This window comes from Gobius niger (assembly GCF_951799975.1).
Source record: "Gobius niger genome assembly, chromosome: 15".
Lineage (NCBI taxonomy): Eukaryota > Metazoa > Chordata > Actinopteri > Gobiiformes > Gobiidae > Gobius > Gobius niger.
Window position 1 is genome coordinate 30,176,749 of NC_136866.1, and position 15,236 is coordinate 30,191,984.

General features: G+C 44.6%; 1 long non-coding RNA gene across 1 annotated transcript; it reads left to right on the top strand.

The window, feature by feature from the left end:
- The first annotated feature begins 11,201 nt into the window (after positions 1–11,201).
- LOC306974466 lies at positions 11,202–13,051 on the top strand. Its single transcript, XR_013793631.1, has 3 exons — positions 11,202–11,302; positions 11,395–11,539; positions 12,839–13,051. It is a non-coding gene; the product is annotated as an uncharacterized lncRNA (long non-coding RNA).
- The last annotated feature ends 2,185 nt before the right edge of the window (positions 13,052–15,236 follow it).

A 15,236-nucleotide genomic window follows, 5' to 3' on the forward strand; every position in this document is an offset into this window, starting at 1 on the left:
GAAGATCATGATTTAAATTTTTAATCAGAGCCTTTAAATCCCTGTCAGAAATAAATAGATCGGTATCATCAGCAAAAAGAACTGGAAAGGTGGTCGTAGAAACAGAAGCAAAATCATTAATGTAGATAATAAATAACAATGGTCCCAAAATTGAACCTTGTGGTGCACCATACTCCACGGAATTCCTCTTAGATTCATAGTTTTTCATGCAGACATACTGTTCTCTGTTAGTTAAATAATTATAGAGCCAGATATAGACATTGTCCCTCAATCCGTATTTATGCAGTTTTTGAAGCAGAATATCGTGGTTTACGGTGTCGAAAGCTTTAGATAGATCTAAAAATACACCAATTGCAAATTCCTTTTTATCCAAAGCCCTATGAATTCTATCCACTAGTTCAGTCAGGGCCATGTGTGATGAATGATATTTGCGAAATCCGAACGGGTAATTATATAATATATTGTTCTTAATTAAGTGTTGATGAAGTCTTCGATAAACAAGCTTTTCCAAGATTTTTGAAAAACATGGCAATATGGAAATAGGACGATAATTTGAGAAGGATGCATTTTCACCATTTTTATACAAAGGTACAACTTTAGCTATTTTTAATTCAGAAGGTACAATGCCAGTTTTCATAGATAATGCAAAAATATAAGAAAGTGGTTCAGAAATAGTAGATGCAACATCTTTAATAATAGAAGCACTTATTCCATCATGGCCAGGGGCAGATGTTTTTAGGCCTGCAATGATTTCCTGAACCTCACTAGAATTAGGCGGTTCAAACTCACTAAAAGAAGAAAATGTCCCTTTAATGTAGTCTAGTGGATTGATATTTGTGGCGCAAATTCTCTTAGCCAGAGTAGCACCAACATTTGAGAAATAATTATTAAACTTACATGCAATATCTAAAGGATTATGAAAGGTACTACTTCCATCTCTAAAAGTTGAAGGATAGTTTAAAGGAGCTCTTTTTCTTTGAAGTAGTTCATTTATTGTTTTCCACGTACCTTTAATATTGTTCACTGATTTTTGAAAGTGATCACTAAAGTATTTTTTCTTTGTTATCCTAAGAAGATGAGTGTATTGATTTTTATACAACTTATATGTAGCTAAATTTAATGGGGAAGGGGAGGAAAGATACTTTTTATACAGCTTATTTTTAATGCGTGAAGATTTTAGGAGTCCACTTGTAAACCATTGATTTTGTTTTTTTACTTTACCCCCATGAGATTTTATAATTGGAAAGGACCCCTCAAAAACATCATTGATTTTTTGCATGAATATCTGATATGCTGAGTTAGGATCATTTTCCCTAAAAACTTTTTCAAAGGAGAGATTTTCCACTAATTGTTATAATTTGATTTTGTTAGCAGTATTATATGCTCGGAAACCGGTAACTGGCTCTTTATTAAGCATATAACCGTTGCCTAATGCAACCATTTGGAATATTGGGAAATGATCAGAAATATCTGTACATAATATTCCAGACTTTGTCTCATGGTTTAATGTGTTAAAAAGTATATTATCTATCAGTGTTGCAGAATTTCCTGTCACTCTTGTTGGTTTGGTAATTGAAGGAAAAAAATAGTTTGAATGTAGATGATTTAAAAATTCATCTGTAGCAGAATGTGTTTCCTTTTTGAACAAATTAATATTAAAATCCCCAAGAATATAGCACAATTTATTTCCCCTGTTTATGAGTTCCAAAGTACTTGAGAAGCATTGATTGAAGCTCAAAACGTCTGTGTTTGGAGGCCTGTAAATACTACCAATTACAAGATTTTTAGTTCTATTATTAGACATTATTTCTATGAATACGGATTCGATTTGTATTTCATTTAATTGCACGGAGAGATCATGTCGGACGTTAAAATCCAGATTTTTGTGGACAAAAATGGAAACTCCTCCTCCAGACCTTGATTGTCTGACAAAGTGAGTCGAGTTATAGGCTGTCAATTCATATAGAGCAAGTTCTTTGGACTGCTCAGTCAGCCAAGTTTCTGTCAGAGCAATTACTGAAAACTCATGATTCAAAGAAGATAAATAATGTACCATCTTTTCGTAATTTTTTGGAAGACTGCGTATATTTAGATGTAATACTGAAAACATTTTGTTTTTCTTAGAAAGTGATTGCATGAGATTGTTAAACTTGACATCATCAAAGTATTCACATGAGTCTGTATTATTTGCATTTGAGAAAAAGTTTAAATCAGGATCTATTTCCAAACCATGCTTTGATTCATCTCTATCAAGTTCAAATGGATTAAATACCAACGGCTCATGTACATATTGTCTGTTGTAATCATCAGACAGAAACAATTGAAACTCATCCTCATTCAATGTGTAGAATGGAAGCACCGAACCACAACTTTCACAGTGCCATGTTGTCATTGATTCCCTTGCTCTGTCAGACATGTGTGCACATTTTAAATGAAAATTTTGTTTACAAAGAGAGCAACAGACATGAGATCCCATTGGCTTCTGACATTTTGAACATTTGTTGTGACTATCCATGCTATTTGGAGTCAACTAAAATAAGTTAAAAACAATTGAAAAGAACAAAAATAAATAAATGAGAAGAACATTTCAAACCTGTGGTGACCTTGTAGGACGATGAGTGATAAGCTTGTCATATCTGAGATAAGCAATGTCACCTCTTTGTCTTGCTTCTTTCATTGCTGGAATCAGCTCTTTGCGTCTTTGTCGCACAGATTCAGAAAAGTCTTCATTAATGTAAATGTTTGATCCCTTGAGGAGCTTTGCCTTTTCCAACACAGCCAGCCGGTCTTTGTATCTCAGAAACTTCACCACTATTGGTCTGGGTTTTCCTCCTTGACCTGGTGATTTTCCAGTGCGATGCACACGTTCCAGTTCAATATGTTTAGGATCCAACTTGAGTTTCTCTGATAAGGTATTCCTTATCTTGATTTCAGAATCAGACCATTTCTCATTTTCCGACTCTGGTATTCCATCAAACACCAAGTTATTGCGTCGCGATTGATTCTCACTGTAGTCAATTTTATTAACCACATTGCTGTAAGAAGAGCCAAGAGTAGTAATGTCTTTGTTTATCTCCTTACAGTGAAGTGAGAGGTTGTCAGTCAGTGACTTTAAATCATCAACATCCTTCTGGGTGTATTGCAGGCTGGCTTTGAGGTCACACACTTCCTTAAAAACACCATCTAGTCTTTTATTGAAGGAGTCCATTATTATTTGGACAAAGCCTTTGTAGGTACTTTCCTGCTGTTGCAGTAGATCCTTGTACAATGACATTTGTTGATCCAAAAGTTCCCGGACTTGCGAAGAGGTCATTACATCCTCTTCAGATTTCGCAGACTTTGGTGGCATTGTTGTAGTATAAATGCAGGTAGCCTGTTAGCAACAGGTGAAGGCCTCAGATGGAGCCTGTCTTCTTAAAGTCCAAAAGATCCCCTTTTCTGCACTTTTGGATAAAAATCACCACACAATTGTGTAACAGAACAAGATCTTAATCCAGTATGGTCAAATGGACACAAAATCACTGAAGATTATGTGGATTTTGAGTAGATTGACTTAGGCCCAAGCTCTCAGTGATGCTTAGCAGGAGCCAGCAGCTCCTGCTAAGCACAACTAGCATCACTGTAAGCATGGATTAGGTTCTCATCTTTGTATTTTCGGAAACAGAGTTCTTTGTTTCGGGTACCTTTCAAATGCCTTAAAACATGCTTTACAGTTGTCCATTGTTCGGTAGTTGGTTTGGTGAAACACTGGGACAGTTTCTCACTACGAAGCTTAAGTCTGGCCTCGTACAGGTTGCCAGGTAGATTAAGCCTCTCTGTATTTCCTCACATCATCCATTAACTCAGCGTCATCACTGTAGTTAAGTTTGTGTTCACACGGCGTAGCTCTAGGCTTACAGTTTAACAAGTCACATCTCTCCAGTATAGTCTGAACAGACTTGCATTGTGACATCTTAACACATTCAGCACTTTGCTCAAAGTCAGTACCTAGAAAATGTGCCAGTTTACCCAAGTCTTTCATCCTGAACTTGGAACTTAGCTTTTCCTTTACACACTTCAGGACATCATCCCCGTGATCCAGAAGTAAGGGATGCCGTCAAGCTGAAGAAGGAGTCCTACCTGGCCTTGTTGGCTTGTGGGACTCCTGAGGCAGCTGAGAGGTACCGGCAGGCCAAGCGTGCTGCAGCTCGTGCGGTCGCAGAGGCAAAAACTCGTTTCTGGGAGGAGTTCGGAGAAGCCATGGAGGAAGACTATCGGTCGGCCTCGAGGAGATTCTGGCAAACCATCCGGCGCCTCAGGAGGGGGAAGCAGTGCTTCACCAGCACTGTTTACAATGCGGGTGGGGGGCTGCTGACCTCGACTGGGGATGTCGTCGTTGTTTCTCTGGCACGGTTCCCTCCACGGCTCCCGTGTTGTCTGGGCACAAAATAAAACATAGCTGATATGATAGAGGGGCATCAACGATCATCCTCCGCCCTGAGAGTCCACGATGCTCGTGAGAGACTTTTGGCAAAGGCAGTGACAGGTGCTCCTGTGTATTTTACTACAAAGCGCTGAAGTCCGCCTCACTCATAAGTTCAAGTCTGAGTAGAAGGATGTGTTGATGAGGAGGTTCAGCTCGGAGAAACGCATGTAGGCCTACTGACGTTTCCGCCACGAGGACTGATGTTACAGCTGTAGTTGGTCTGGTCATATTTGCTGTTGATTATGTTTAATGTAATGATCAGTGTGCGCCAGGGCTACGCGAATACCGAAAAATATGTTCTTTATAGTAGTACTAATGCCGCCTTAAGACTGACGTCTGGCGACGGGACTTTACGTAACTGATCCAAACGGATAATAATATAGTCAACACTACAGTCTCTCCTGTCCGCCAGTCTTCTCAGCTCATTAGAACATAGCACAGCAGTCCCCAACTAGATATGCTTGAGGTCCAACATGCAACCGTTCACCACTCCAAAATGGAGGCTGTTCAGCGACACAGAGCAAAGGATAATTTACTTATTTGTTTAAAAAACACACACACAATGCAATTGCTGCATATGGAAGAATGCTTTTTTTTTTTTTTCGTTCTGACATGGCTATAGCGAGAACACAGTGATCTCAACATGGCCGTCTATGCTGGACAAGCTCTGGAGCAAGGAAAAAGATTGACCAATGAGCTTACAGCAGAGGCATCCCGACCCATCCCATGATTTGCATCTCATTAAGAGAAATACAGAAATAAATACAGAAATAAATACAGAAATAAATAAATAAATACAGAAATAAATAAATAAATACAGAAATAAATAAATAAATAAATAAATAGAGAAATAAATAAATAAATACAGAAATAAAATAAATAAATACAAAAATAAATAAATATATAAATAAATAAATACAGAAATGAATAAATAAATAAATACAGAAATAAAAGCACTTATTCTCATAATTGCACGCATTTCTTTGCAAATTTTATCTTTTTTAAATTTTTTTATTTATTTATTTATTTATTTATGTATATATTTATAGTTTTGGCAGCCACGGTCCTCCATACTCCCACACTGGGCGCACGCCATATTTATTGACACACGTGTTGCTCAACAGAGGGTTATTTACAGAATAATGACTCCTGTTTGTGTCTGCAGAGAAATGGACCCAGCTCAGCCTCTGAAGACTCCCCGCACACAGGGGAAGAAATGCAGCCGTGAGGAGTGTGGGGAGGAGTCACAGAAGTCACAGAAGCTGAAACGACTCAAGAAAAGGAAGTCCCTTGAGTGTGGCCTGTGTGGACATGTGTTTACTATATCTGCAAATCTTAAAAGGCACATGAGGATCCACACTGGGGAGAAGCCGTACAGCTGTGAGCAGTGTGACAAGTCCTTTACACTGTCATACCACCTCAAACATCACATGAGGATCCACACTGGGGAGAAACCCTTTGAGTGTGGCCTGTGTGGACATGTGTTTTCTATATCTGCAACTCTTAAAAGGCACATGAGGATCCACACTGGGGAGAGGCCGTACAGCTGTGAGCAGTGTGACAAGTCCTTTACACTGTCATACCACCTCAAACATCACATGAGGATCCACACTGGGGAGAAACCCTTTGAGTGTGGCCTGTGTGGACATGTGTTTACTGCATCTGCAAATCTTGAAAGGCACATGAGGATCCACACTGGGGAGAGGCCGTACAGCTGTGAGCAGTGTGACAAGTCCTTTACACTGTCATACCACCTCAAACATCACATGAGGATCCACACTGGGGAGAAACCCTTTGAGTGTGGCCTGTGTGGACATGTGTTTTCTATATCTGCAACTCTTAAAAGGCACATGAGGATCCACACTGGGGAGAAACCGTATGAGTGTGAGCAGTGTGGGAAAACCTTCACTGAGTCATCCAGCCTCACAGCTCACATGAGGATCCACACTGGAGAGAGGCCGTACAGCTGTGAGCAGTGTGGGAAAACCTTCACTGAGTCATCCAGCCTCACAGCTCACATGAGGATCCACACTGGGGAGAAACCGTACAGCTGTGAGCAGTGTGACCAGACCTTTACTCGGTTACACCACCTCAAAGCACACATGAGGATCCACACTGGGGAGAGGCCTTACAGCTGTGAGCAGTGTGGTAAGGCCTTCACTCAGTCATCCAGCCTCATAGCTCACATGAGCGTCCACACTGGGGAGAAACCGTACAGCTGTGAGCAGTGTGACAAGTCCTTTACTTTGTCATCGCACCTCAAATCACACATGAGGATCCACACTGGGGAGAGGCCGTACGAGTGTGAGCAGTGTGGGAAGACCTTCTCTCAGTCAACCCACCGCAAATCACACATGAGGATCCACACTGGGGAGAAACCCTATGAGTGTGAGCAGTGTGGGAAAACCTTCACTCACTCAGGCAGCCTCACAGGTCACATGAGGAGGTACCACACTGGGGAGAAACCGTACGAGTGTGAGCAGTGTGGGACGACCTTCACTTGTTCATCCAACCTCACAGCTCACGTGAAGAGGTACCACACTGGTCAGAAACAGATGTGAGGAGTGCGGTCAGACCTTCAGCGTCTTTACCAAATCCGTTCCGCTAATCCATGCCGGTTTTACTTTTGAGACACTGCCCCGCTCAATCCAGTCCGGGTCCGTGTTTTTACGGATCCAGTGTCCGGGTTTTCTCAGGTAAAGGTATTTTCATAAACCTTTCTATCGGCGTGTTTCTGGTCCAGCTGTAGATCTGAGGTTCACTAACAGCTCCTGAATCTGAAACGTCTTCCTCCACTTTCTCAAACGTTCAATAACAGGACAATGATCGTAATGAATATTTCCGGTGTTGATAAATTTAACTAATGTTTGATGTTTGATGTTTTCTTGTTTAAAAAAACTTTTGTCGTAATGAGAATAAAATATTGTTTTTCAAAGTCACTGTAAATAAATAATGTTGAACTTTTATCATGGTTTTGTAGCATTTTGTACTTTTTGAATCAAAAGTTGCAGCTGTTTCCTGTGTCCTCGGGCAGCAGAGTGAGGGGCGGGGCAGCAGAGGGAGGGGCGGGGCAGCAGAGTGAGGGGCGGGGCTATAAAAGCTCCACGTGACTAGTTTCAGCTGGACTCTGGACTCTGTGGCTGCGTCTGAAACAATCAAATTTTAGCCTCTAAGCTCTAACCCTGACCTCTGACCCTTGACCTTTCATGGGTCGACTGTTAGATCTGTGCAGTTACGGAACTAGAGCTTCAGCAGCATTTTGAACAATCCGTCCGTCCTTAAACAGGGGAAAGGGAAGTGACATCACCAACAGCTGTTTTTCTTCTTCTTTAAACTTATTGGTGGAGTGCAGGCCAAACAAAAGTGCATGTCGCCCCCTAGTGTCAACAACAACATAGTGTCCAAACGAAGACATTTAATGCTTAAGTGGCTATGATAGTTAGTATCAGAGATCCCTATGCTAAAGTGGCTATGATAGTTAGCATCAGAGGTCACTATGCTAAAGTGGCTATGATAGTTAGCATCAGAGGTCCCTATGCTAAAGTGGCTATGATAGTTAGCACCAGAGGTCCCTATGCTAAAGTGGCTATGATTGTTAGCACCAGAGGTCCCTATGCTAAAGAGGCTATGATAGTTAGCATCAGAGGTCCCCATGCTAAAGAGGCTATGATAGTTAGCATCAGAGGTCACTATGCTAAAGTGGCTATGATTGTTAGCATCAGAGGTCCCCATGGTAAAGTGGCTATGATAGTTAGCATCAGAGGTCACTATTCTAAAGTGGCTATGATAGTTAGCATCAGAGGTCCCCATGCTAAAGAGGCTATGATAGTTAGCATCACAGGTCCCTATGCTAAAGTGGCTATGATAGTTAGCACCAGAGGTCACTATGCTAAAGTGGCTATGATAGTTAGCATCAGAGGTCCCTATGCTAAAGTGGCTATGATAGTTAGCTTCAGAGGTCACTATGCTAAAGTGGCTATGATAGTTAGCATCAGAGATCCCTATGCTAAAGTGGCTATGATAGTTAGCACCAGAGGTCACTATGCTAAAGTGGCTATGATTGTTAGCAACAGAGGTCCCTATGCTAAAGTGGCTATGATTGTTAGCACCAGAGGTCCCTATGCTAAAGAGGCTATGATAGTTAGCATCAGAGGTCACTATGCTAGAGTGGCTATGATAGTTAGCATCAGAGGTCCCCATGGTAAAGTGGCTATGATAGTTAGCATCAGAGGTCCCCATGCTAAAGAGGCTATGATAGTTAGCATCAGAGGTCACTATGCTAAAGTGGCTATGATTGTTAGCATCAGAGGTCCCCATGGTAAAGTGGCTATGATAGTTAGCATCAGAGGTCCCTATGCTGAAGTGGCTATGATAGTTAGCATCAGAGGTCCCTATGCTGAAGTGGCTATGATAGTTAGCACCAGAGGTCCCTATGCTAAAGTGGCTATGATAGTTAGCACCAGAGGTCCCTATGCTAAAGTGGCTATGATTGTTAGCACCAGAGGTCCCTATGCTTAAGCGGCTGTGATAGTTAGCATCAGAGGTCCCTATGCTAAAGTGGCTATGATAGTTAGCATCAGAGGTCCCTATGCTAAAGAGGCTATGATAGTTAGCACCAGAGGTCCATATGCTGAAGTGGCTATGATAGTTAGCACCAGAGGTCACTATGCTAAAGTGGCTATGATAGTTAGCACCAGAGGTCCCTATGCTAAAGTGGCTATGATAGTTAGCATCAGAGGTCCCTATGCTAAAGCGGCTATGATAGTTAGCGCCAGAGGTCCCTATGCTAAAGTGGCTATGATAGTTAGCATCAGAGGTCCCTATGCTAAAGTGGCTATGATAGTTAGCACCAGAGGTCCTTATGCTAAAGTGGCTATGATAGTTAGCACCAGAGGTCCCTATGCTAAAGTGGCTATGATAGTTAGCACCAGAGGTCCCTATGCTAAAGCGGCTATGATAGTTAGCACCAGAGGACCCTATGCTAAATTGGCTATGATAGTTAGCATCAGAGGTCCATATGCTAAAGTGGCTATGATAGTTAGCATCAGAGGTCTCTATGCTAAAGTGGCTATGATAGTTAGCACCAGAGGTCCATATGCTAAAGTGGCTATGATAGTTAGCATCAGAGGTCTCTATGCTAAAGTGGCTATGATAGTTAGCACCAGAGGTCTCTATGCTAAAGTGGCTATGATAGTTAGCATCAGAGGTCCCTATGCTGAAGTGGCTATGATAGTTAGCACCAGAGGTCCATATGCTAAAGTGGCTATGATAGTTACCATCAGAGGTCCCTATGCTAAAGTGGCTATGATAGTTAGCACCAGAGGTCCCTATGCTAAAGTGGCTATGATAGTTAGCATCAGAAGTCCCTATGCTGAAGTGGCTATGATAGTTAGCATCAGAGGTCTCTATGCTAAAGTGGCTATGATAGTTAGCATCAGAGGTCCCTATGCTAAAGCGGCTATGATAGTTAGCGCCAGAGGTCCCTATGCTAAAGTGGCTATGATAGTTAGCATCAGAGGTCCCTATGCTAAAGTGGCTATGATAGTTAGCACCAGAGGTCCCTATGCTAAAGTGGCTATGATAGTTAGCACCAGAGGTCCCTATGCTAAAGTGGCTATGATAGTTAGCATCAGAGGTCCCTATGCTAAAGTGGCTATGATAGTTAGCATCAGAGGTCCCTATGCTAAAGTGGCTATGACAGTTAGCATCAGAGGTCCCTATGCTAAAGTGGCTATGATAGTTAGCACCAGAGGTCCCTATGCTAAAGTGGCTATGATAGTTAGCACCAGAGGTCCCTATGCTAAAGCGGCTATGATATTTAGCATCAGAGGTCCTTCTGCTAAAGTAGCTATGATAGTTAGCACCAGAGGTCCCTATGCTAAAGTGGCCATGATAGTTAGCACCAGAGGTCACTATGCTAAAGTGGCTATGATAGTTAGCACCAGAGGTCCCTATGCTAAAGTGGCTATGATAGTTAGCACCAGAGGTCCCTATGCTAAAGCGGCTATGATATTTAGCATCAGAGGTCCTTCTGCTAAAGTAGCTATGATAGTTAGCACCAGAGGTCCCTATGCTAAAGTGGCTATGATAGTTAGCATCAGAGGTCACTATGCTAAAGTGGCTATGATAGTTAGCACCAGAGATCCCTATGCTAAAGTGGCTATGATAGTTAGCACCAGAGGTCCCTATGCTAAAGTGGCTATAATAGTTAGCACCAGAGGTCCCTATGCTAAAGAGGCTATGATAGTTAGCACCAGAGGTCCCTATGCTAAAGTGGCTATGATAGTTAGCATCAGAGGCCACTATGCTAAAGTGGCTATGATAGTTAGCATCAGAGGCCCCTATGCTAAAGTGGCTATGATAGTTAGCACCAGAGGTCCCTATGCTAAAGTGGCTATGATAGTTAGCACCAGAGGTCCCTATGCTAAAGTGGCTATGATAGTTAGCATCAGAGGTCCCTATGCTAAAGTGGCTATGATTGTTAGCACCAGAGGTCCCTATGCTAAAGTGGCTATGATAGTTAGCATCAGAGGTCACTATGCTAAAGTGGCTATGATAGTTAGCATCAGAGGTCCATATGCTAAAGTGGCTATGATAGTTAGCATCAGAGGTCCCTATGCTAAAGTGGCTATGATAGTTAGCACCAGAGGTCCTTATGCTAAAGTGGCTATGATAGTTAGCACCAGAGGTCTTTATGCTAAAGTGGCTATGATATGATAGTGGCGGTGATAGCACTGCGGCGTTCGTGACCTTCGCAGACGTCCGGAACAGGACCAGACGGTGATCGTGGTCAAAGCCCCGGAGGAAACCAAACTGGAGGTTCCCGCGCCCAAAGAGGTGGGACTCTGAACCCTCTGAAGAACCAAGTCGTTGAATGAATCGTGCTTTAAAAGTCGTTATTCCTGACCCGGGTGGTTCGGTCTCTGCAGGACAGGATCCAGGTCCATCTGAAGTCCGGGTCTGGACCCATCTCGGTGCTGACCTGCGACTCCTGGCTCGACGTCAGCGGCAAAATCCTGCAGACGTTTCGACAGATACAACACAGCCATATCACGACCAGGCCCCTGCAGACAGGTGCGAGAGACTAACCACTGTGCCACATCACGACCAGGCCCTGCAGACAGGTGCGAGAGACTAACCACTGTGCCACATCACGACCAGGCCCTGCAGACAGGTGCGAGAGACTCTAACCACTGTGCCACATCACGACCAGACCCCTGCAGACAGGTACGAGACTCTAACCACTGTGCCACATCACGACCAGGCCCTGCAGACAGGTGCGAGAGACTCTAACCACTGTGCCACATCACGACCAGACCCCTGCAGACAGGTACGAGACTCTAACCACTGTGCCATATCACGACCAGGCCCCTGCAGACAGGTACGAGACTCTAACCACTGTGCCATATCACGACCAGGCCCCTGCAGACAGGTGCGAGACTCTAACCACTGTGCCACATCACGACCACGCCCTGCAGACAGGTGCGAGACTCTAACCACTGTGCCACATCACGACCAGGCCCCTGCAGACAGGTACGAGACTCTAACCACTGTGCCACACCACGACCAGACCCTGCAGACAGGTGCGAGACTCTAACCACTGTGCCACATCACGACCAGGCCCTGCAGACAGGTGCGAGACTCTAACCACTGTGCCACATCACGACCAGGCCCTGCAAACAGGTGCGAGACTCTAACCACTGTGCCACACCACGACCAGGCCCCTGCAGACAGGTGCGAGAGACTAACCACTGTGCCACATCACGACCAGGCCCTGCAGACAGGTGCGAGACTCTAACCACTGTGCCACACCACGACCAGGCCCCTGCAGACAGGTGCGAGAGACTCTAACCACTGTGCCACACCACGACCAGGCCCTGCAGACAGGTGCGAGACTCTAACCACTGTGCCACGCCAAGACCAGGCCCCTGCAGACAGGTGCGAGACTCTAACCACTGTGCCACATCACGACCAGGCCCTGCAGACAGGTACGAGAGACTAACCACTGTGCCACGCCCAGACCAGGCCCTGCAGACAGGTGCGAGAGACTCTAACCACTGTGCCACATCACGACCAGGCCCCTGCAGACAGGTGCGAGACTCTAACCACTGTGCCACGCCCTGCAGACAGGTGCGAGAGACTAACCACTGTGCCACGACCAGACCAGACCCTGCAGACAGGTGCGAGAGACTAACCACTGTGCCACGACCAGGCCCTGCAGACAGGTGCGAGACTCTAACCACTGTGCCACGCCCAGACCAGGTGACCCGTATTAAAAAAGTCTTTAAAAGTGTTAAATGTCACATGACCTGGAGCTGTTGTATCTGAGCTTTTTGTGCTGCTGGACTTTCACTCGTCCTGTTTGTGTTGCAGAGTCGTCGTCCTCACAGAGCACAGCGCTGAGTGTATAGCACCTGCTCACCTCCAGGGGGCGCTGCTGCCCACGCCTCACGCTTTAATGAAGAGGATCATGTTTCCAAACGCTGGGACAGACAGGACTGAACTCAAGGACTTTTATTTCCGGACACTTTTCTTGTTTATAAAAACTTTGTCTTTATGAGAATAAAATATTGTTTTTCAAAGTCACTGTAAATAAATAATGTTGAATTTCAATCATGGTTTTGTAGCATTTTGTACTTTTTGAATCCAAAGTTGTAGCAGAGTGGGGGGGGGGGGGGCAGCAGAGTGAGGGGGGGGGGGGGGGGGGGGGCAGCAGAGTGAGGGGGGGGGCAGAGTGAGGGGGGGGGGGGGCAGCAGAGTGAGGGGGCGGGGCTATAAAAGCTCCACGTGACTGGTTTCAGCTGGACTCTGGACTCTGTGTTTGAGCTGAAGGACATTTGCAAACGCAGGAAGAGCCACGAGGACGAAATCTCCGAGTCTGAGCTGCTCCAGGAGTCTCTGCACAGGTGAGTCACTGCACACAGACTCACATCAGCGAGTCACTGCACACACACTCACATCAGGGGGGGGGTTGGTTACCGGTACCGCCACTTCCAAAGCGCTTTTAGCGTCATCTGCACATCTGTCTTAACCCTTTGGCTGCTCCGCCGCTTGTCAGAGCGCCCTTCACAATGCACGCTTCCTACTTCGTCCCACCGTGAGCAGAGACTACATTACCCAGACACCCTTGCGTTGTGTGCGTGTAGAGCGCGGTGCGTCGCTGTAGCCGCTGTAAACAGCTGGACGTGAATGAACACTTGTGCTCTCAGGCTGACCCGCCTGAGCCGCGGTCACGGAGGGTCACAAGCGGCCACGAGCACGAGCGCCACGTGCCCGTTTAGCCTCGTGCATGCGGAAAAAACAAAACAAAGCCGTAAATGTGGATTGAAACAAACTTCTGTGCACTTCTTTTTGTCCACTTAAAGCACTGGATTCACACATTATAAATGTGCAGCTTTAGAGACGAGTCCACATGGTTCTAGTTAAAGATGGAGCTCGAGCTTTAGTCGATTCCAACGTAACAACAATTTACTGACAACACACTTAAAGGCTTCAAATATGTGAGACTGAATCAGACTGAGGCCCTGGAGTTTTGTGTTCAGGCCTGTGGCCACAGAGACATATAGCATCAGACTTTTTTGTAAAAGACCATTTTAAAGCCTATTTTAAAGTCACACGTGTGTTATTCTCAGCACAAATATCCCATGTTTAGTTTAGTTTAGTTTATTTATTTATTTGAACAGGGACGGTGTACAATATACATTAACCTCAAAGGGAGAGATGCTGTACCAGGTTATAGCACTTGTGCTAATTTCCACCTGTAGTCCCTGGGCAGACTGATGTCAACAAAGTCATAAAAATACTAATACAGAATAATACATTTCCCCAAAAACAGCATTAAAATCAACACACACTTCATTCATTCAAAGCATTAGATTGCACGCTCTTGCATACACACCAATTACAAGACATTATGGGAACAAGTTTGTTTTAAAATAAGCCATTTTTTAGCCTGGTGTGAAAAAGTGTTAACATTTACACATGTGTGTCCTGGTGAGTCGTCCTGTTTAATGTGATGCTAATAATCATTATGCTCGACCTAAAACCAGCCATTTCAACTGGCCCAATGAAAGTAGAATATTCCACCCTGATCTAAATATGTTACTACAGGATTAAAGGTTATTCAATTTCTGTAACTGAAGCCAAATCAGAGGCAATTTCAAGTCAAACATTGACTTCAAACAAACAAACAAACAAACCATGACCTCAGCCCCCATTGGACTGGATCTGTGTTTGTATATGAAGCACTTTCTGGCCGTCCATCTATCCATGAAAGAATCAAGGACCGAGACGTCGCCCGGCATGGCACAGCCGGGGCCCCACCCTGGAGCCAGACCTGGGGTTGGGGCCCGAACGCGAGCGTCTGGTGGCCGGGTCTCTGCCCACGGGGCCCGGCCAGCGCGAAGGGACGACGTGGGCCCGCCCTCCTGTGGACCCACCAGCCGCAGAGGGATCCGTAGGGGTCGGGTGCAGAGAGGACTGGGTGGCAGTCGAGGCCGGTGCCTCGACGACCTGGTCCACATGCACAGCTTCTGGCGTTCGGGACTTGGAACGTCACTTCGCTGGGGGGGAGGAGCCTGAGCTTGTGCGGGAGGTTGAGAGATACCGACTAGATATACAGGGCCTCTCGTAGGTATTCATACACCTTGGACTTTTGCACATTAATTCATGTTTACAACCCTAAACATGAAGATTTTATTTTGATTTTTTTACTGAACGTTCACACACAAGTAACAACTGTGAAATGAAAGCAAAATGATACATGATTCTG